Genomic DNA, 21,265 nt, shown 5'->3' with positions numbered 1-21,265 from the left:
GAGGCACTTCGAGACAAATTTGTGTGTGGTTTATTTAAACAGGATACACAAAAGCGACTGCTAGAGGAGAATGAGCTGACGCTTGAGAAGGCGGTCACTGTGGCAGCAGCACACGAAGCCGCAGCGAGAGGCACGGCAGTAATACAGCTACGGTCACCGGAGCTCAGTGCACACAAATTGGGTGTGAGTTCTGGCAAATGTTATCGTTGTGGAAAGACAACGCATGATCAGAACCAGTGTTGGTTTAAAAACCAAGAATGTAGAACTTGTGGTAGGCTTGGACATATAGCTAGAGTATGCAGGTCAGGGAAGAAGACCAGCAACAAGAAGTCACCGCAAGGAAAATACGCAAAGGTACACAAGGTGACCGAACAGGAGTCCGATTCAGATGCTAGCAGTAATGAACTGGCTAGCTTAAGCTGTAATGAACTGGCTAGCTTAAGAGTGCTCAACGCTGGTAAGGGTGCAGACCTCCAGACAATTTGGGTCACTCTTCAGATAGAAGGAGTCCAAGTAAAACTGGAATTGGACACTGGATCGGCATTGACGGTCATAAATAAGAAAGATTACGGAAAGTTATTCCAACATATTCCCCTACAGGATACGGGGATTATATTGAAAACATACACGGGGCAAAGAGTGTACCCCATCGGGAAAATAGAGGTTGCAGTGGTCCACAAGGGCGAAGACAGTCAAATAATGGACTTATATGTGATATCTGAAGGAGGTTCTCCACTACTAGGACGGGAGTGGATTAGGAAAATGAATATGGACTGGCATTTCCTACAAACAATAACGAGTGAGAACTCGGTGAAGATAGTCAGCCCAGACTCTGGAACGGATGATGGTAAGCCCAACTCAGGTGCAAAAGACAAAGTTTCAGCACAGAATTCCACTGAGCAACAACAACATAGTTTAACTGTGGATTCTGAGTCTGGCAAGTCTACTGATGTGCCCATTTCTGAGGGACACCGGGCTCGAACTCAACTCCATTTCAAACTACAACAGCAATTAGAACAAATGCTTCGCCGTTGTGAGCAAGAGTTGAATGCAACGAAAGAGTTCTTTGATATAGAGTTGGAGAATCTGGAAAGACAACAGAAGCAGCTGATGGAGAAAATGGAGCAGGAGCACACAAAACGTCTGATGTCAGAGGAGTTAACGGTCAGCCAACTCCTGCATATGCTGAAGGACAGGACTCTGAAATGGGAAAAACTTGAACACGAACTTCAATATTCAAACGAAAGGGGTTCGGAGCTCTCAAAGGTTATTGGAAGAGCTGAGGTGGCAACACAGACTGAGATGACTGCAACAGAGCAGCCCTTGGATGCCAAAAGTACGCTGACTCACGTCAACATAGAACAACAGACCGCTGAAACAGCTGCTCTGGTAGAGGGATTGAATAGTCCGATCAATCAATCTCCAAAAGAAGTTGAAGTAGTAAAATCTCAAATGAGGTCATTAGTAAACGACTTGCTGAAAGCCCAGAAAAAGCTGGATGAAGAGGTACGCATGAAGAAGTCTCTTCAGGAAAGATGTCTGGACTTGGAACAAAAGCTGGCTAACGCCCAGCTGGGTATGGAGGAAATAGAAGACCCTCTCGCTGGCCTAGATCAGGACGACACCGAATATTACTATGTCCTGTCCTGCCCAACTTGTAACTTCGACTCCCACCATACAGAAATCATGGAGGAGCACCGAAAGTCTACGGAACATCGGGAGAAGGTGGCTCTACTACGGAAAAAGGAGGAAGAGAAGGAGGAACTGCGCATGCAGCTGGCAGCTGACAGTGGAGCCCAGAGAGTCTCCAAGAAGCAGAAAAGGAAAAGTCGAAACAGAAGATGACCCATCTGAACCATTATTACCTCTACCAGATCACACACGTGGTCCCTCCGAACGGAGCCAATTCAGTTCGGAAGTTCAAACTGTTAAATCCATGGAAGGACTATTGAATGAGTCACTCCAGCAACGTGAACCGACTCCACCACAGAGATTGAATCTGTGAACTGTTTTCCGCAGAGACTGAATCTGTGATCTGTTTTGACATGAAGTTATCTATGTATCTGTTATTCTGTTATGTAAACCTGAAGTTATATATGTATATGTGTTATTACGTTATGTTAAATGGGGAGATGACTGTAAAGCTAGGAAGGGAGGAATGTTGTGTATGTAATATGTGTGCTACTTTGAACCTATGGACAGGACTGCACTACTTGTTGGGCGTAGTGATACGCAGTACCACTCCTGGCCATAGGGGTATAAATAGTACTGTGGGTACTGATCTCCCCTCAGTTCCCGCCTGTGGGCATGAAGTAAAGACCTACGTATAGTCCCTACCTCCAACCAGTAAAGACCTGTTTTATTGTTACTGATTAAGTCTCAGTATTAATTACTTGAACTCACAGATTTAACAAAACCCACTGCCCCGCTCTCTCCCCATAGCCCTGTATCAATCCCCAAACTAATCCCACTGCCCCGCACTCTCCACATAGCCCTGTACCAGTCCCCAAACTAATCCCACTGCCCCGCTCTCTCCCCATAGCCCTATATCAATCCCCAAACTAATCCCACTGCCCCGCTCTCTCCCCATAGCCCTGTATCAATCCCCAAACTGACCCCACTGCCCCGCTCTCTCCCCATAGCCCTGTATCAATCTCCAAACTAATCCCACTGCCCAGCTCTCTCCCCATAGCCCTGTATCAATCTCCAAACTAATCCCACTGCCCTGCTCTCTCCCCATAGCCCTGTATCAATCCCCAAACTGATCCCACTGCCCCGCTCTCTCCCCATAGCCCTGTATCAATCCCCAAACTGATCCCACTGCCCCGCTCTCTCCCCATAGCCCTGTATCAATCCTCAAACTGATCCCACTGCCCCGCTCTCTCCCCATAGACCAATGTTTAAGCAGTTGGTCACACCGCAGGCAAAGGTTGCACAGGCAGAAAGGGAATTGGTGACCAACAGGCAGAGTAGTAGGCGCAGGCAGGTAGTGCAGGGGTCCCCTGTGGCCATCCCCCTCTCAAACAGATATACCACTTTGGATACTGATGGGGGGAATGGGGGAAGGCAGCAGCAGCCAACTTCCTGCCACCAGGGGTGGTTCTGCTGCACAGGATGGGAGGAAAAAGAGTGGGAGAGCTATAGTAATAGGGGATTCTATTGTAAGGGGAATAGATATGCGTTTCTGCGGCCACAAACGAGACTCCAGGATGGTGTGTTGCCTCCCTGGTGCAAGGGTCAAGGATGTCTCAGAGCGGCTGCAGAACATTTTGGAAAGGGAGGGTGAACAGCCAGTTGTCGTGGTGCATATAGGTACCAACGATATAGGTAAAAACCGGGATGAGGTCCTAAAAGCTGAATATAGGGAGTTAGGAGGTAAATTAAAAAATAGGACCTCAAAGGTAGTAATCTCAGGATTGCTACCAGTGCCACGTGCTAGTCAGAGTAGAAATAGAAGGATATTTCAGATGAATACGTGGCTGGAGAAATGGTGCAAGGGGAGGGATTCAAATTCCTGGGACATTGGAACTGGTTCTGGGGGAGGTGGGACCAGTACAAAACAGACGGTTTGCACCTGGGCAGGGCCGGGTCCGATGTCCTAGCGGGAGTGTTTGCTAGTGCTGTTGGGGAGCGTTTCAACTAAAATGGCAGGGGTTTGGGAACCTGAGCGGGGAGACAGAGGAAAGGGAAACAAGGATAAAAGCAAAAGACAGGAAGGAGAAAAACAAAAGTGGCAGACAGAGAAATCAAGGGTTTAAATCAAACATGGCCACAGTAAATAATAATTCTAATAGATCTAAGAGCGTTAAAAAAACAAGCCTGAAGGCTTTGTGTCTTAATGCGAGGAGCATTCGTAATAAGGTGGCTGAATTAGCTGCGCAAATAGAGGTAAACGAATATGATATGATTGGGATTACAGAAACATGGCTCCAGGGTGGCCAAGGCTGGGAACTCAACATCCAGGGGTATTCAATATTCAGGAAAGATAGGCAAAACGGAAAAGCAGGTGGGGTAGCATTGCTGGTTAAAGAGGAGATTAACACAATAGTAAGGAAGGACATTAGCTCTGATGATGTGGAATCTGTATGGGTAGAACTGAGAAATACCAAGGGGCAGAAAACGTTAGTGGGAGTGGTATATATACCTCCAAACAGTAATGCGGAGGTCGGGGATGACATTAAAAGGGAAATTAGAGAAGCGTGCAATAAGGGCACAGCAGTTATCATGGGTGACTTTAATCTACATATAGATTGGGCTAACCAAATTAGTAACAATACTGTGGAGGAGGAATTCCTCGTGTGTATACGGGATGGTTTCCTGGACCAATATGTCGAGGAACCAACTAGAGATCAGGTCATCTTAGACTGGGTATTATGTAATGGGAAAGGATTAATTAGCAATCTTGTTGTGCGAGGGCCCTTGGGTCGGAGCAATCATAATATGATAGAATTCTTCATTAAGATGGAGAGTGAAGTAGTTGACTCAGAGACTAGGGTCCTGAATTTAAATAAAGGAAACTACGATGGTATGAGGCGCGAGTTGGGTAGGATTGATTGGGGAATGTCACTCAAAGGGTTGATGGTGGATAAGCAATGGCAAACATTCAAAGATCGCATGGATGAACGACAGAATTTGTTCATCCCAGTTTGGCATAAAAATAAAACAAAAAAGGCGACTCAACCGTGGTTAACAAGGGAAATTAGGGATAGCATAAGATCCAAGGAGAGGACATATAAATTGGCCAGAAAAAGCAGTAAACCTGAGGATTGGGAGCAGTTTAGGATTCAACAAAGGAGGGCAAAGGGATTAATTAAGAGGGGGGAAATAGAGTATGAGAGTAAGCTTGCAGGGAACATAAAAACTGACTGCAACAGCTTTTATAGATATGTGAAGAGAAAAAGATTGTTGAAGTCAAGCATAGGTCCCTTGCAGTCAGAATCAGGGGATTTTATAATGGGGAACAAAGAAATGGCTGACCAATTAAATACATACTTTGGTTCTGTCTTCACAAAGGAGGACACAAATAACCTCCCAGAGATGTCGGGGAACATAGGGTCTAATGAAAGGGAGGAACTGATAGAAATCAGTATTTGTAGGGAAATGGTGTTAGAGAAATTGACGGGATTGAAGGCCGATAAATCCCCAGGGCCTGATAATCTACATCCTAGGGTACTTAAGGAAGTGGCCCTAGAAATAGTGGATGCATTGCTGGTCATCTTCCAAAATTCGATAGACTCTGGAACAGCACCCATGGATTGGCGGGTAGCTAATTTTACCCCACTGTTCAAAAAAGGTGGTGGAGAGAAAACGGGGAATTACAGACCGGTAAGCCTGACATCGGTAGTGGGGAAAATGCTAGAGTCCATTATAAAAGATGTAATAGCAGAGCACTTGGAAAACAGTGACCAGATTGGACAAAGTCAACATGGATTTACAAAAGGTAAATCGTGCTTGACTAATCATCTGGAACTTTTTGAGGATGTAACTTGTAAAATAGATAAGGGAGAACCAGTGGATGTGGTCTATTTGCACTTTCAGAAGGCTTTCGATAAGGTCCCGCATAAGAGATTAGAGTGTAAAGTTAAGGCACATGGGATTGGGGGCAAGGTATTGACTTGGATAGAGAACTGGTTGGCAGACAGAAAGCAAAGAGTTGGAATAAATGGCTCTTTTTCCGAGTGGCAGGCAGTGACTAGTGGGGTACCGCAGGGATTGGTCCTTGGACCCCAGCTATTCACAATATAAATGATCTGGACGAGGGAACTAGATGTAATATCTCCAAGTTTGCAGACGACGCAAAGCTGGGTGGGCGTGTGTGCTGTGAGGAGGATGCCGAAAAACTCCAGTATTATTTGGACAGGTTGGGTGATTGGGCAGAAGCATGGCAGATGCAATATAACGTGGATAAATGCGAGGTTATCCGCTTTGGTGTCAAATTCAAGAAGGCAGATTATTATCTGAATGGCAATAGATTGGGAGAAGGGGAAGTGCATCGAGACCTGGGTGTTCTTGTGCACCAGTCGCTGAAGATAAGCATGCAGGTGCAGCAGGCGGTTAAGGCGGCAAATGGTATGTTGGCCTTCGTAGCGAGAGGGTTCGAGTACAGGAACAAGGATGTCTTGCTGCATTTGTATAGGGCCTTGGTTAGCAGTTTGGTCGCCTTATCTGAGGAAGGATGTTCTTGCCATGGAAGGAGTGCAGCAAAGATTCACCAGGCTGATACCTGGGATGGCAGGAATGATGTATGAGGAGAGATTGGGTCGATTGGGCTAGTACATGCTGGAGTTTAGAAGAATGAGAGGGGATCTCATTGAAACTTATAAAATTCTAACAGGACTAGACAGACTAGATGCAGGAAGGATGTTCCCGATGGCGGGGGAGTCCAGAACCAGTGTGAGGTTATGCACTTTGGCAGGAAAAATCATAGAGCAAGTTATTATCTTAATGGCAAGAAACTGGAAAGTACTGTAGTACAAAGGGATCTGGGGGTCCTGGTGCACGAAACTCAAAAAGTTAGTATGCAGGTGCAGCAAGTGATCAAGAAGGCCAATGAAATGTTGGCTTTTATTGCTAGGGGGATAGAATATAAAAACAGGGAGGTATTGCTGCAGTTATACAAGGTATTGGTGAGACCGCACCTGGAATACTGCATACAGTTTTGGTGTCCATACTTAAGAAAGGACATACTTGCTCTCGAGTCAGTACAAAGAAGGTTCACTCGATTAATCCCGGGAATGAGGGGGTGGTCATATGAGGAGAGATTGAGTAGATTGGGACTCTACTCATTGGAGTTCAGAAGAATGAGAGGCGATCTTATTGAAACATATAAGATTGTGAAGGGGTTGGATCGGGTGGATGCGGTGAGGACGTTCCCAATGATGGGTGAAACTAGAACTAGGGGGGCATAGTCTTAGAATAAGGGGCTGCTCTTTCAAAACTGAGATGAGGAGGAACTACTTCACTCAGAGGGTGGTAGGTGTTGGATCCGTGTGTTAATGGAGACACGGAATGCAGGAGTTGATTTAACAAGTGTTTACTGAACAAAGTCTGGAGGTGAACTAACTACACAAGACGCTACACAGGCTTATATACCCGAGTGGTCACTACTGGTACTACAGTATACAGGGGCTTCATAAACATAGTTCCTCTTAAAGGTACATACACTACAATTCCCCCCCTTTTAGATAAATAGTACATAACATTTTAAGTAATCATTAAATAACATTTTTACAAGAACAATAATATACACATTTGCTGAAGTTAATCAATTACAAATTCAGTCTCTCTGGAGGCTTCCTGACTCGGTCCGGATAACGCCTCGGTGGTGTAGTAGTTTTTGGTGGTGTAGTAGGTTCTTTTGGCAAGGTCGATTCAGCTTCAATGCCAGTGTCGGGTTCATCTGGTTCCAGTATCACCGGATCGGAGGTAGATACTATGGGTATCTCTGCTTCATCACTAGACGTATAGAGTTGTGGTGTAGGTTGTCCTTTTTCGGATGACTCTATGATCTGGTCAGCATGGTGCCTTATTATGCTTTCTTCAATGTCCACGGTATACATCAGTGGTCCTAGTCGTGTGCAAATAGTTCCAGGCTGCCATTTCTCGGTACGGTAGTCCCAGCCCAAAACTGGTTGACCTATCTGGAAGGTTCTAGTTGGCCTTTCATTCATGCTTTGAAATTGCCGGTTCTCTACGTCCCTTCTGACGTTTGGCTTGACCAAATCCAGCCAGCATCTTAGTCTTCTATTGAAAAACATCATGGCGGGGGTTTGGTTTGTAACCACGTGTTGCATTCCTGTACGCAAACAAGAAGTTATCTACCTTATGTTGTAGATTTATGTCTTCATTACCCATGGCCTTTATGGCCTTCTTGAAGGTCTGGACAAACCTTTCAGCCAATCCATTGGTGGCGGGGTGGTATGGGGCGGACGTGTAGTGCTTAACCCCATTGTTTTTTTAAGAACTTCCTGAATTCTTCGGATACAAATTGCGATCCATTATCAGAACAGATCTGTTCAGGCATCCCATTCCTGGTGAATATGGTCCTTAATACTGTGATGGTTTTTTCCGTGGTAGTGGAGGACATTTTTATTACCTCCGGCCACTTGGAGTGTGCATCCACCGCGATTAAGAACATTGAGTCCATAAATGGACCAGCAAAGTCGATATGTACCCTTTGCCATGGAGATGAGGGCCACTCCCATGGATGTAGAGGGGCTTGTGGTGGGGCGTTTTGGACCTTCTGGCATCCTAGACAGCTCTTGGTCATTTCTTCGATGTCTCCATCGATACCTGGCCACCACACAAACGCTCTGGCTAAGTTCTTCATTTTCACTCCACCCAGATGCCCCTCGTGAAGCTCCTTTAGCACTCTATCCTTGAGTTTGGGTGGAATCACCACTCTGGATCCACACATCAAGGTTCCTCGGCACACTGACAGCTGTTCTCTTCTTTGCGAGAATGCTGGCAACAGTGGTTCGCCATGTGCTGGCCATCCCTTCACCGTTAAATCGTAGACTCGTGAGAGAGTCAGGTCATTTCGCGTTTCCTTTTCAATGGTAGAATTTGTCACCGGTAGACATTCCACTATAGTCGAGTGGAACATCTCCACTGGGTCCACTGTAGGCGCCTCTTCCACCGTTGGCAACGGTAGGCGCAATAACCCGTCAGCATTCCCATGCTGTTTTGTTCCTTTGTATTCTATGTCATATTGGTGTGCCCCTAGGAAAAGGGACCACCTCTGTAGCCTTTGCGCTGTCATGATGGGAACGCCCTTTTTAGGGTTGAATATGGAGACGAGGGGTTGATGGTCAGTCAACAAGGTAAATTTTTGTCCGTGTAGGTAATGGTTGAATTTCTTCACCCCCCACACCAGACCGAGTGCCTCCCTGTCGATCTGGGCATAGTTACGCTCAGCTGAGTTCAATGAGCGGGACGCAAAAGCTATCGGCCGCTCCGAGTCTTCAGGGAATCTATGCGATAATACCGCTCCTACGCCGTAAGGGGATGCATCGCACGCAAGTCTGATTGGCAGTGATGGGTTGTAATGAGCCAACACTTCCCTGGACGTGATCAACCCTTTGCATTTATGGAAGGCACGTTTACAGTCTTCGCTCCATTTCCAAATTACTCCCGTTTCTAGCAGTGTGTTAAGAGGGTGCAGAACAGTTGACAATCGCTCTCGCTCTCTCCCCCAATAGCCCCGTGCTCTCGCTCTCTCCCCCCATAGCCCCGCTCTCTCTCTCTCCCCCCATAGCCCCGCTCTCTCTCTCTCCCCCCATAGCCCCGCTCTCTCTCCCCCCCATAGCCCCGCTCTCTCTCTCTCCCCCCATAGCCCCGCTCTCTCTCTCTCCCCCCATAGCCCCGCTCTCTCTCTCTCCCCCATAGCCCCCGCTCTCTCTCTCTCTCCCCACAGCCCCGCTCTCTCTCTCCCCCCATAGCCCCGCTCTCTCTCTCTCCCCCCATAGCCCCGCTCTCTCTCTCTCTCCCCCCATAGCCCCGCTCTCTCTCTCGCTCTCCCCCCATAGCCCTGCTCTCTCTCTCGCTCTCTCCCCCCATAGCCCCGCTCTCTCTCTCGCTCTCCCCCCATAGCCCCGCTCTCTCTCTCGCTCTCTCCCCCCATAGCCCCGCTCTCTCTTTCGCTCTCTCCCCCCATAGCCCCGCTCTCTCTCTCGCTCTCTCCCCCCATAGCCCCGTTCTCTCTCTCTCCCCCATAGCCCCGTTCTCTCTCTCCCCCATAGCCCCTCTCTCCCTCTCCCCCATAGCCCCGCTCTCTCTCTCCCCCCATAGCCCTGCTCTCTCTCTCTCTCCCCCCCATAGCCCTGCTCTCTCTCTCTCTCCCCCATAGCCCCGCTCTCTCTCTCTCCCCCCATTGCCCCGCTCTCTCTCCCCCATAGCCCCGCTCTCTCTCTCCCCCCATAGCCCCGCTCTCTCTCTCCCCATAGCCCCGCTCTCTCTCTCTCTCCCCATAGCCCCGCTCTCTCTCTCTCTCCCCATAGCCCCGCTCTCTCTCTCTCTCCCCCATAGCCCCGCTCTCTCTCTCTCCCCCCATAGCCCCGCTCTCTCTCTCTCTCCCCATAGCCCCGCTCTCTCTCTCTCTCCCCATAGCCCCGTTCTCTCTCTCCCCCCATAGCCCCGTTCTCTCTCCCCCCATAGCCCCGCTCTCTCTCTCCCCCCATAGCCCCGCTCTCTCTCTCCCCCCATAGCCCCGCTCTCTCTCTCCCCCCATAGACCCGCTCTCTCTCTCTCTCGCTCTCTCCCCCCATAGCCCCGCTCTCTCTCTCTCTCCCCCCGTAGCCCCGCTCTCTCTCTCTCCCCCCCATAGCCCCGCTCTCTCTCTCGCTCTCTCCCCCCATAGCCCCGCTCTCTCTCTCTCTCTCCCCCCATAGCCCCGCTCTCTCTCTCTCCCCAATAGCCCCGCTCTCTCTCTCTCTCCCCATAGCCCCGCTCTCTCTCTCTCCCCCCATAGCCCCGCTCTCGCTCTCTCCCCCCATAGCACCCGCTCTCGCTCTCTCTCCCCCATAGCCCCGCTCTCTCTCTCTCTCTCCTCCCCCCATAGCCCCGTTCTCTCTCTCTCCCCCCATAGCCCCGCTCTCTCTCTCCCCATAGCCCCGTTCTCTCTCTCCCCCATAGCCCTGCTCTCTTTCTCTCCCCCCATAGCCCCGCTCTCTTTCTCTCCCCCCATAGCCCCGCTCTCTCCCCCCATAGCCCCGCTCTCTCTCTCCCCCCATAGCCCCGCTCTCTCTCTCCCTCCCCATAGCCCCGCTCTCTCTCTCTCTCTCTCCCCATAGCCCCGCTCTCTCTCCCCCATAGCCCCGCTCTCTCTCTCTCTCTCTCCCCCCATAGCCCCGCTCTCTCTCCCCCATAGCCCCGCTCTCTCTCTCTCCCCCCATAGCCCCGCTCTCTCTCTCTCCCCCCAAAGCCCGCTCTCTCTCTCTCCCCCCATAGCCCCGCTCTCTCTCTCCCCCCATAGCCCCGCTCTCTCTCTCTCCCCCCATAGCCCCGCTCTCTCTCTCTCCCCCCATAGCCCCGCCTCTCTCTCTCTCCCCCCATAGCCCCGCTCTCTCTCTCTCCCCCCATAGCCCCGCTCTCTCTCTCCCCCCAAAGCCCCGCTCTCTCTCTCTCCCCCCCATAGCCCCGCTTCTCTCTCTCCCCCATAGCCCCGCTCTCTCTCTCCCTCCCCATAGCCCCGCTCTCTCTCTCTCTCTCCCCATAGCCCCGCTCTCTCTACCCCATAGCCCCGCTCTCTCTCTCTCCCCCCATAGCCCCGCTCTCTCTCTCTCTCCCCCCATAGCCCCGCTCTCTCTCTCTCCCCCCATAGCCCCGCTCTCTCTCTCTCCCCCCATAGCCCCGCTCTCTCTCTCTCTCCCCCCATAGCCCCGCTCTCTCTCCCCCCCATAGCCCCTCTCTCTCTCTCTCTCCCCCCATAGCCCCGCTCTCTCTCCCCCCCATAGCCCCTCTCTCTCCCCCCATAGCCCCGCTCTCTCTCTCTCCCCCCGCCATAGCCCCGCTCTCTCTCTCTCTCTTCCCCCATAGCCCCGCTCTCTCTCTCCCCCCATAGCCCCGCTCTCTCTCTCTCTCTCCCCCAATAGCCCCGCTCTCTCTCTCTCTCCCACCATAGCCCCACTCTCTCTGTCTCTCCCCCCAAAGCCCCGCTCTCTCTCTCTCTCCCCCCATAGCCCCGCTCTCTCTCTCTCGCCATAGCCCCCGCTCTCTCTCTCTCCCCCCCAAAGCCCCGCTCTCTCTCTCCCCCATAACCCCGCTCTCTCTCCCCCACCATAGCCCCGCTCTCTCTCTCTCTCCCCCCAAAGCCCCGCTCTCTCTCCCTCCCCCCATAGCCCCGCTCTCTCCCCCCATAGCCCCGCTCTCTCTCTCTCTCCCCCCAAAGCCCCGCTCTCTCTCTCTCTCTCCCCCCATAGCCCCGCTCTCTCTCTCTCCCCCCATAGCCCCGCTCTCTCTCTCCCCCCATAGCCCCGCTCTCTCTCTCTCCCCCCATAGCCCCGCTCTCTCTCCCCCCCATAGCCCCGCTCTCTCTCTCTCCCCCCATAGCGCCGCTCTCTCTCTCTCCCCCATAGCCCCGCTCTCTCTCTCGCTCTCCCCCCATAGCCCTGCTCTCTCTCTCGCTCTCTCCCCCCATAGCCCCGCTCTCTCTCTCGCTCTCCCCCCATAGCCCCGCTCTCTCTCTCGCTCTCTCCCCCCATAGCCCCGCTCTCTCTTTCGCTCTCTCCCCCCATAGCCCCGCTCTCTCTCTCGCTCTCTCCCCCCATAGCCCCGTTCTCTCTCTCTCCCCCATAGCCCCGTTCTCTCTCTCCCCCATAGCCCCTCTCTCCCCTCTCCCCCATAGCCCCGCTCTCTCTCTCCCCCCATAGCCCTGCTCTCTCTCTCTCCCCCCCATAGCCCTGCTCTCTCTCTCTCTCCCCCCATAGCCCCGCTCTCTCTCTCTCCCCCCATTGCCCCGCTCTCTCTCTCCCCCATAGCCCCGCTCTCTCTCTCCCCCCATAGCCCCGCTCTCTCTCTCCCCATAGCCCCGCTCTCTCTCTCTCTCCCCATAGCCCCGCTCTCTCTCTCTCTCCCCATAGCCCCGCTCTCTCTCTCTCTCTCCCCCATAGCCCCGCTCTCTCTCTCTCCCCCCATAGCCCCGCTCTCTCTCTCTCTCCCCATAGCCCCGTTCTCTCTCTCCCCCCATAGCCCCGTTCTCTCTCCCCCCATAGCCCCGCTCTCTCTCTCCCCCCATAGCCCCGCTCTCTCTCTCCCCCCATAGACCCGCTCTCTCTCTCTCTCGCTCTCTCCCCCCATAGCCCCGCTCTCTCTCTCTCTCCCCCCGTAGCCCCGCTCTCTCTCTCTCCCCCCCATAGCCCCGCTCTCTCTCTCGCTCTCTCCCCCCATAGCCCCGCTCTCTCCCCCCATAGCCCCGCTCTCTCTCTCTCCCCATAGCCCCGCTCTCTCTCTCTCTCTCCCCATAGCCCCGCTCTCTCTCTCTCCCCCCATAGCCCCGCTCTCGCTCTCTCCCCCCATAGCCCCGCTCTCGCTCTCTCCCCCATAGCCCCGCTCTCTCTCTCTCTCTCCCCCCCCCATAGCCCCGTTCTCTCTCTCCTCCCCCCATAGCCCCGCTCTCTCTCTCCCCATAGCCCCCGTTCTCTCTCTCCCCCCATAGCCCTGCTCTCTTTCTCTCCCCCATAGCCCCGCTCTCTCTCTCTCCCCCCATAGCCCCGCTCTCTCTCTCTCCCCCCATAGCCCCGCTCTCTCTCTCCCCCCATAGCCCCGCTCTCTCTCTCCCTCCCCATAGCCCCGCTCACTCTCTCTCTCTCTCTCCCCATAGCCCCGCTCTCTCTCCCCCATAGCCCCGCTCTCTCTCTCTCCCCCCATAGCCCCGCTCTCTCTCTCCCCCCATAGCCCCGCTCTCTCTCTCTCCCCCCATAGCCCCGCTCTCTCTCTCTCCCCCCATAGCCCCGCTCTCTCTCTCTCCCCCCATAGCCCCGCTCTCTCTCTCCCCCCATAGCCCCCGCTCTCTCTCCCCCCATAGCCCCGCTCTCTCTCTCTCCCCCCCATAGCCCCGCTCTCTCTCTCTCCCCCCATAGCCCCCGCTCTCTCTCTCTCCCCCCATAGCCCCGCTCTCTCTCTCTCCCCCCATAGCCCCGCTCTCTCTCTCTCCCCCCATAGCCCCGCTCTCTCTCTCCCCCCATAGCCCCGCTCTCTCTCTCCCTCCCCATAGCCCCGCTCTCTCTCTCTCTCTCCCCATAGCCCCGCTCTCTCTACCCCATAGCCCCGCTCTCTCTCTCTCCCCCCATAGCCCCGCTCTCTCTCTCTCCCCCCATAGCCCCGCTCTCTCTCTCTCCCCCCCATAGCCCCGCTCTCTCTCCCCCCATAGCCCCGCTCTCTCTCTCCCTCCCCATAGCCCCGCTCTCTCTCTCTCTCTCCCCATAGCCCCCGCTCTCTCTACCCCATAGCCCCGCTCTCTCTCTCTCCCCCCATAGCCCCGCTCTCTCTCTCTCCCCCCATAGCCCCGCTCTCTCGCTCTCTCCCCCCATAGCCCCGCTCTCTCTCTCTCTCCCCCCATAGCCCCGCTCTCTCTCTCTCTCCCCCCATAGCCCCGCTCTCTCTCTCTCTCCCCCATAGCCCCAATCTCTGTCTCTCTCTCCCCCCATAGCCCCGCTCTCTCAGTTCAGTTCAAATGCTTTATTGGCATGAAAGTTTACAGAGAACCATATTGTCAAAGCTTACATAGCAAAAAGGTACAGTTTTCCAACATTCTGTAGGTGTCAATCGATTTGACATTTGTTGGGTATATACAATATTACTTTTAAACAATATTAATTTTAAACAGTCTTTCTACTTCATTTGGTACGTTCAATATTAATTTTAAACAGTCTTACTTTTAAACAGTCCTCAGGTTGTGACATGTTGTTACATATTTAGCCCCAAGGTATGGTCTGTCTCCTTCTCCTAGGACTAATCTCAATTTTGACAGATCATCCAATTCCTTGAAATCTGGGGTTGTTTGGCTTAGCTTGTTGAATAATATGTTTCTTGATGTGTTGAATTTTTCGCATTTTAGGAGGAAATGCATTTCTGTTTCAACGTCGCCAGCCAGACATTGATCGCATATTCTATTCTATTCTCTCTAGGCTGCCAGGATCTCTCTCTCTCTCTCCCCCCCATAGCCCCGCTCTCTCTCTCTCTCTCTCGCTCTCTCCATAGCCCCGCTCTCTCTCTCTCCCCATAGCCCCGCTCTCTCTCTCTCTCTCCCCATAGCCCCGTTCTCTCTCTCCCCCCATATCCCCGCTCTCCCTCTCCCCCCATAGCCCCGCTCTCTCTCTCCCCATAGCCCCGCTCTCTCTCTCTCCCCATAGCCCCGCTCTCTCTCTCTCCCCATAGCCCCGCTCTCTCTCTCCCCCCATAGCCCCGCTCTCTCTATCTCCCCATAGCCCCGCTCTCTCTCTCTCTCCCCATAGCCCCGTTCTCTCTCTCTCCCCATAGCCCCGTTCTCTCTCTCTCCCCATAGCCCCGCTCTCTCTCTCTCTCTCCCCCCATAGCCCCGCTCTCTCTCCCCCCCATAGCCCCTCTCTCTCCCCCCCATAGCCCCGCTCTCTCTCTCTCCCCCGCCATAGCCCCGCTCTCTCTCTCTCTCTTCCCCCATAGCCCCGCTCTCTCTCTCCCCCCATAGCCCCGCTCTCTCTCTCTCTCTCTCCCCCAATAGCCCCGCTCTCTCTCTCTCTCCCACCATAGCCCCACTCTCTGTCTCTCCCCCCAAAGCCCCGCTCTCTCTCTCTCTCCCCCCATAGCCCCGCTCTCTCTCTCTCGCCATAGCCCCGCTCTCTCTTTCTCCCCCCAAAGCCCCCGCTCTCTCTCTCCCCCATAACCCCGCTCTCTCTCCCCAACCATAGCCCCGCTCTCTCTCCCCCCAAAGCCCCGCTCTCTCTCCCTCCCCCCATAGCCCCGCTCTCTCCCCCATAGCCCCGCTCTCTCTCTCTCTCTCCCCCCAAAGCCCCGCGCTCTCTCTCTCTCTCTCCCCCCATAGCCCCGCTCTCTCTCTCCCCCCATAGCCCCGCTCTCTCTCTCTCCCCCCATAGCCCCGCTCTCTCTCTCCCCCCATAGCCCCGCTCTCTCTCTCGCTCTCTCCCCCCATAGCCCCGCTCTCTCTCTCTCTCCCCCCATAGCCCCGCTCTCTCTCTCTCCCCATAGCCCCGCTCTCTCTCTCTCTCCCCATAGCCCCGCTCTCTCTCTCTCCCCCCATAGCCCCGCTCTCGCTCTCTCCCCCCATAGCCCCCGCTCTCGCTCTCTCCCCCATAGCCCCGCTCTCTCTCTCTCTCTCCCCCCCCATAGCCCCGTTCTCTCTCTCTCCCCCCATAGCCCCGCTCTCTCTCTCCCCCATAGCCCCGTTCTCTCTCTCCCCCCATAGCCCTGCTCTCTCTCTCCCCCCATAGCCCTGCTCTCTTTCTCTCCCCCCATAGCCCCGCTCTCTTTCTCTCCCCCCATAGCCCCGCTCTCTCTCTCTCCCCCCATAGCCCCGCTCTCTCTCCCCCCATAGCCCCGCTCTCTCTCTCCCTCCCCATAGCCCCGCTCTCTCTCTCTCTCTCTCCCCCATAGCCCCGCTCTCTCTCCCCCATAGCCCCGCTCTCTCTCTCTCTCTCTCCCCCCATAGCCCCGCTCTCTCTCCCCCCATAGCCCCGCTCTCTCTCTCTCCCCCCATAGCCCCCGCTCTCTCTCTCTCCCCCCAAAGCCCCACTCTCTCTCTCTCCCCCCATAGCCCCGCTCTCTCTCTCTCCCCCCATAGCCCCGCTCTCTCTCTCTCTCTCCCCCCATAGCCCCGCTCTCTCTCTCTCCCCCCAAAGCCCCGCTCTCTCTCTCTCCCCCCATAGCCCCGCTCTCTCTCTCCTCCCATAGCCCCGCTCTCTCTCTCCCTCCCCATAGCCCCGCTCTCTCTCTCTCTCTCCCCATAGCCCCGCTCTCTCTACCCCATAGCCCCGCTCTCTCTCTCTCCCCCCATAGCCCCGCTCTCTCTCTCTCCCCCCATAGCCCCGCTCTCTCTCTCTCCCCCCATAGCCCCCGCTCTCTCTCTCTCCCCCCATAGCCCCGCTCTCTCGCTCTCTCCGCCCATAGCCCCGCTCTCCTCTCTCTCTCCCCCCATAGCCCCGCTCTCTCTCCCCCCCCATAGCCCCTCTCTCTCCCCCCATAGCCCCGCTCTCTCTCTCTCCCCCGCCATAGCCCCGCTCTCTCTCTCTCTCTTCCCCCATAGCCCCGCTCTCTCTCTCCCCCCATAGCCCCGCTCTCTCTCTCTCTCTCCCCCAATAGCCCCGCTCTCTCTCTCTCTCCCACCATAGCCCCACTCTCTCTGTCTCTCCCCCCAAAGCCCCGCTCTCTCTCTCTCTCCCCCCATAGCCCCGCTCTCTCTCTCTCGCCATAGCCCCGCTCTCTCTCTCTCCCCCCAAAGCCCCGCTCTCTCTCTCCCCCATAACCCCGCTCTCTCTCCCCCCACCATAGCCCCGCTCTCTCTCTCTCTCCCCCCAAAGCCCCGCTCTCTCTCCCTCCCCCCATAGCCCCGCTCTCTCCCCCCATAGCCCCGCTCTCTCTCTCTCTCCCCCCAAAGCCCCGCTCTCTCTCTCTCTCTCCCCCCATAGCCCCGCTCTCTCTCTCTCCCCCCATAGCCCCGCTCTCTCTCTCCCCCCATAGCCCCGCTCTCTCTCTCTCCCCCCATAGCCCCGCTCTCTCTCCCCCCCATAGCCCCGCTCTCTCTCTCTCCCCCCATAGCCCCGCTCTCTCTCTCTCCCCCCATAGCCCCGCTCTCTCTCTCGCTCTCCCCCCATAGCCCTGCTCTCTCTCTCGCTCTCTCCCCCCATAGCCCCGCTCTCTCTCTCGCTCTCCCCCCATAGCCCCGCTCTCTCTCTCGCTCTCTCCCCCCATAGCCCCGCTCTCTCTTTCGCTCTCTCCCCCCATAGCCCCGCTCTCTCTCTCGCTCTCTCCCCCCATAGCCCCGTTCTCTCTCTCTCCCCCATAGCCCCGTTCTCTCTCTCCCCCATAGCCCCTCTCTCCCTCTCCCCCATAGCCCCCGCTCTCTCTCTCCCCCCCATAGCCCTGCTCTCTCTCTCTCTCCCCCCCCATAGCCCTGCTCTCTCTCTCTCTCCCCCCATAGCCCCGCTCTCTCTCTCTCCCCCCATTGCCCCCGCTCTCTCTCTCCCCCCATAGCCCCGCTCTCTCTCTCCCCCCATAGCCCCGCTCTCTCTCTCCCCATAGCCCCGCTCTCTCTCTCTCTCCCCATAGCCCCGCTCTCTCTCTCTCCCCATAGCCCCGCTCTCTCTCTCTCTCCCCATAGCCCCGCTCTCTCTCTCTCTCTCCCCCATAGCCCCGCTCTCTCTCTCTCCCCCCATAGCCCCGCTCTCTCTCTCTCCCCATAGCCCCGTTCTCTCTCTCCCCCCATAGCCCCGTTCTCTCTCCCCCCCATAGCCCCGCTCTCTCTCTCCCCCCATAGCCCCGCTCTCTCTCTCCCCCCATAGACCCGCTCTCTCTCTCTCTCGCTCTCTCCCCCCATAGCCCCGCTCTCTCTCTCTCTCCCCCCCGTAGCCCCGCTCTCTCTCTCTCCCCCCATAGCCCCGCTCTCTCTCTCGCTCTCTCCCCCCATAGCCCCGCTCTCTCTCTCTCTCCCCCCATAGCCCCGCTCTCTCTCTCTCCCCATAGCCCCGCTCTCTCTCTCCCCATAGCCCCGCTCTCTCTCTCTCCCCCCATAGCCCCGCTCTCGCTCTCTCCCCCCATAGCCCCGCTCTCGCTCTCCCCCATAGCCCCGCTCTCGCTCTCTCCCCCATAGCCCCGCTCTCTCTCTCTCTCTCCCCCCCCCCATAGCCCCGTTCTCTCTCTCTCCCCCCATAGCCCCGCTCTCTCTCTCCCCATAGCCCCGTTCTCTCTCTCCCCCCCATAGCCCTGCTCTCTTTCTCTCCCCCATAGCCCCGCTCTCTCTCTCTCCCCCCATAGCCCCGCTCTCTCTCTCTCCCCCCATAGCCCCCGCTCTCTCTCTCCCCCCATAGCCCCGCTCTCTCTCTCCCTCCCCATAGCCCCGCTCTCTCTCTCGCTCTCTCTCCCCCATAGCCCCGCTCTCTCTCTCTCCCCCCATAGCCCCGCTCTCTCTCTCTCCCCAATAGCCCCGCTCTCTCTCTCTCCCCCCATAGCCCCGCTCTCTCTCTCTCCCCCCATAGCCCCGCTCTCTCTCTCCCCCCATAGCCCCGCTCTCTCTCTCCCCCCATAGCCCCGCTCTCTCTCTCTCCCCCCATAGCCCCGCTCTCTCTCTCTCCCCCCATAGCCCCGCTCTCTCTCTCTCCCCCCATAGCCCCGCTCTCTCTCTCTCCCCCCCATAGCCCCGCTCTCTCTCTCTCCCCCCATAGCCCCGCTCTCTCTCTCTCCCCCCATAGCCCCGCTCTCTCTCTCTCCCCCCATAACCCCGCTCTCTCTCTCTCCCCCCATAGCCCCGCTCTCTCTCTCTCCCCCCATAGCCCCGCTCTCTCTCCCCCCATAGCCCCGCTCTCTCTCTCCCTCCCCATAGCCCCGCTCTCTCTCTCTCTCTCCCCATAGCCCCGCTCTCTCTACCCCATAGCCCCGCTCTCTCTCTCTCCCCCCATAGCCCCGCTCTCTCTCTCTCCCCCCATAGCCCCGCTCTCTCTCGCTCTCTCCCCCCATAGCCCCGCTCTCTCTCTCTCTCCCCCCATAGCCCCGCTCTCTCTCTCTCTCCCCCCATAGCCCCGCTCTCTCTCTCTCTCCCCCATAGCCCCAATCTCTGTCTCTCTCTCCCCCCATAGCCCCGCTCTCTCAGTTCAGTTCAAATGCTTTATTGGCATGAAAGTTTACAGAGAACCATATTGTCAAAGCTTACATAGCAAAAAGGTACAGTTTTCCAACATTCTGTAGGTGTCAATCGATTTGACATTTGTTGGGTATATACAATATTACTTTTAAACAATATTAATTTTAAACAGTCTTTCTACTTCATTTGGTACGTTCAATATTAATTTTAAACAGTCTTACTTTTAAACAGTCCTCAGGTTGTGACATGTTGTTACATATTTAGCCCCAAGGTATGGTCTGTCTCCTTCTCCTAGGACTAATCTCAATTTTGACAGATCATCCAATTCCTTGAAATCTGGGGTTGTTTGGCTTAGCTTGTTGAATAATATGTTTCTTGATGTGTTGAATTTTTCGCATTTTAGGAGGAAATGCATTTCTGTTTCAACCTCGCCAGCCAGACATTGATCGCATATTCTATTCTATTCTCTCTAGGCTGCCAGGATCTCTCTCTCTCTCTCCCCCCATAGCCCCGCTCTCTCTCTCTCTCTCTCGCTCTCTCCCATAGCCCCGCTCTCTCTCTCTCCCCATAGCCCCGCTCTCTCTCTCTCCCCATAGCCCCGTTCTCTCTCTCCCCCCATATCCCCGCTCTCCCTCTCCCCCCATAGCCCCGCTCTCTCTCTCCCCATAGCCCCGCTCTCTCTCTCTCCCCATAGCCCCGCTCTCTCTCTCTCCCCATAGCCCCACTCTCTCTCTCCCCCCATAGCCCCGCTCTCTCTCTCTCCCCATAGCCCCGCTCTCTCTCTCTCCCCATAGCCCCGTTCTCTCTCTCTCCCCATAGCCCCGTTCTCTCTCTCTCCCCATAGCCCCGCTCTCTCTCTCTCTCTCCCCCCCATAGCCCCGCTCTCTCTCCCCCCCATAGCCCCTCTCTCTCCCCCCCATAGCCCCGCTCTCTCTCTCTCCCCCGCCATAGCCCCGCTCTCTCTCTCTCTTCCCCCATAGCCCCGCTCTCTCTCCCCCCATAGCCCCGCTCTCTCTCTCTCTCTCTCCCCCAATAGCCCCGCTCTCTCTCTCTCTCCCACCATAGCCCCACTCTCTCTGTCTCTCCCCCCAAAGCCCCGCTCTCTCTCTCTCCCCCCATAGCCCCGCTCTCTCTCTCTCGCCATAGCCCCGCTCTCTCTTTCTCCCCCCAAAGCCCCGCTCTCTCTCTCCCCCATAACCCCGCTCTCTCTCCCCCACCATAGCCCCGCTCTCTCTCTCTCTCCCCCCAAAGCCCCGCTCTCTCTCCCTCCCCCCATAGCCCCGCTCTCTCCCCCCATAGCCCCGCTCTCTCTCTCTCTCCCCCCAAAGCCCCGCGCTCTCTCTCTCTCTCCCCCCATAGCCCCGCTCTCTCTCTCTCCCCCCATAGCCCCGCTCTCTCTCTCTCCCCCCATAGCCCCGCTCTCTCTCTCCCCCCATAGCCCCCGCTCTCTCTCTCTCCCCCCATAGCCCCGCTCTCTCTCTCCCCCCATAGCCCCGCTCTCTCTCTCTCCCCCATAGCCCCGCTCTCTCTCCCCATAGCCCCGTTCTCTCTCTCCCCCCCATAGCCCCGCTATCTCTCTCTCCCCCCATAGCCCCGCTCTCTCTCTCCCCCCATAGCCTCGCTCTCTCTCTCCCCCCATAGCCCCGCTCTCTCTCTCTCCCCCCATAGCCCCGCTCTCTCTCTCTCCCCCCATAGCCCCGCGCTCTCTCTCTCTCCCCCCATAACCCCGTTCCCTCTCTCCCCCCATAGCCCCGCTCTCTCTCTCCCCCCATAGCCCCGCTCTCTCTCTCTCTCTCTCTCCCCATAGCCCCGCTCTCTCTCTCTCCCCCCCATAGCCCCGCTCTCTCTCTCTCCCCCCATAGCCCCGCTCTCTCTCTCTCTCCCCATAGCCCCGCTCTCTCTCTCTCTCTCCCCCCATTGCCCCGCTCTCTTTCCCCCCATAGCCCCGCTCCCTCTCCCCCCATAGCCCCACTCTCTCTC

Source organism: Somniosus microcephalus, unplaced genomic scaffold (genome assembly GCF_052327205.1).
Source record: "Somniosus microcephalus isolate GS21.2 unplaced genomic scaffold, FLI_Smic_1.0 unresolved_chr3, whole genome shotgun sequence".
Lineage (NCBI taxonomy): Eukaryota > Metazoa > Chordata > Chondrichthyes > Squaliformes > Somniosidae > Somniosus > Somniosus microcephalus.
This window is presented reverse-complemented; position numbering follows the sequence as displayed.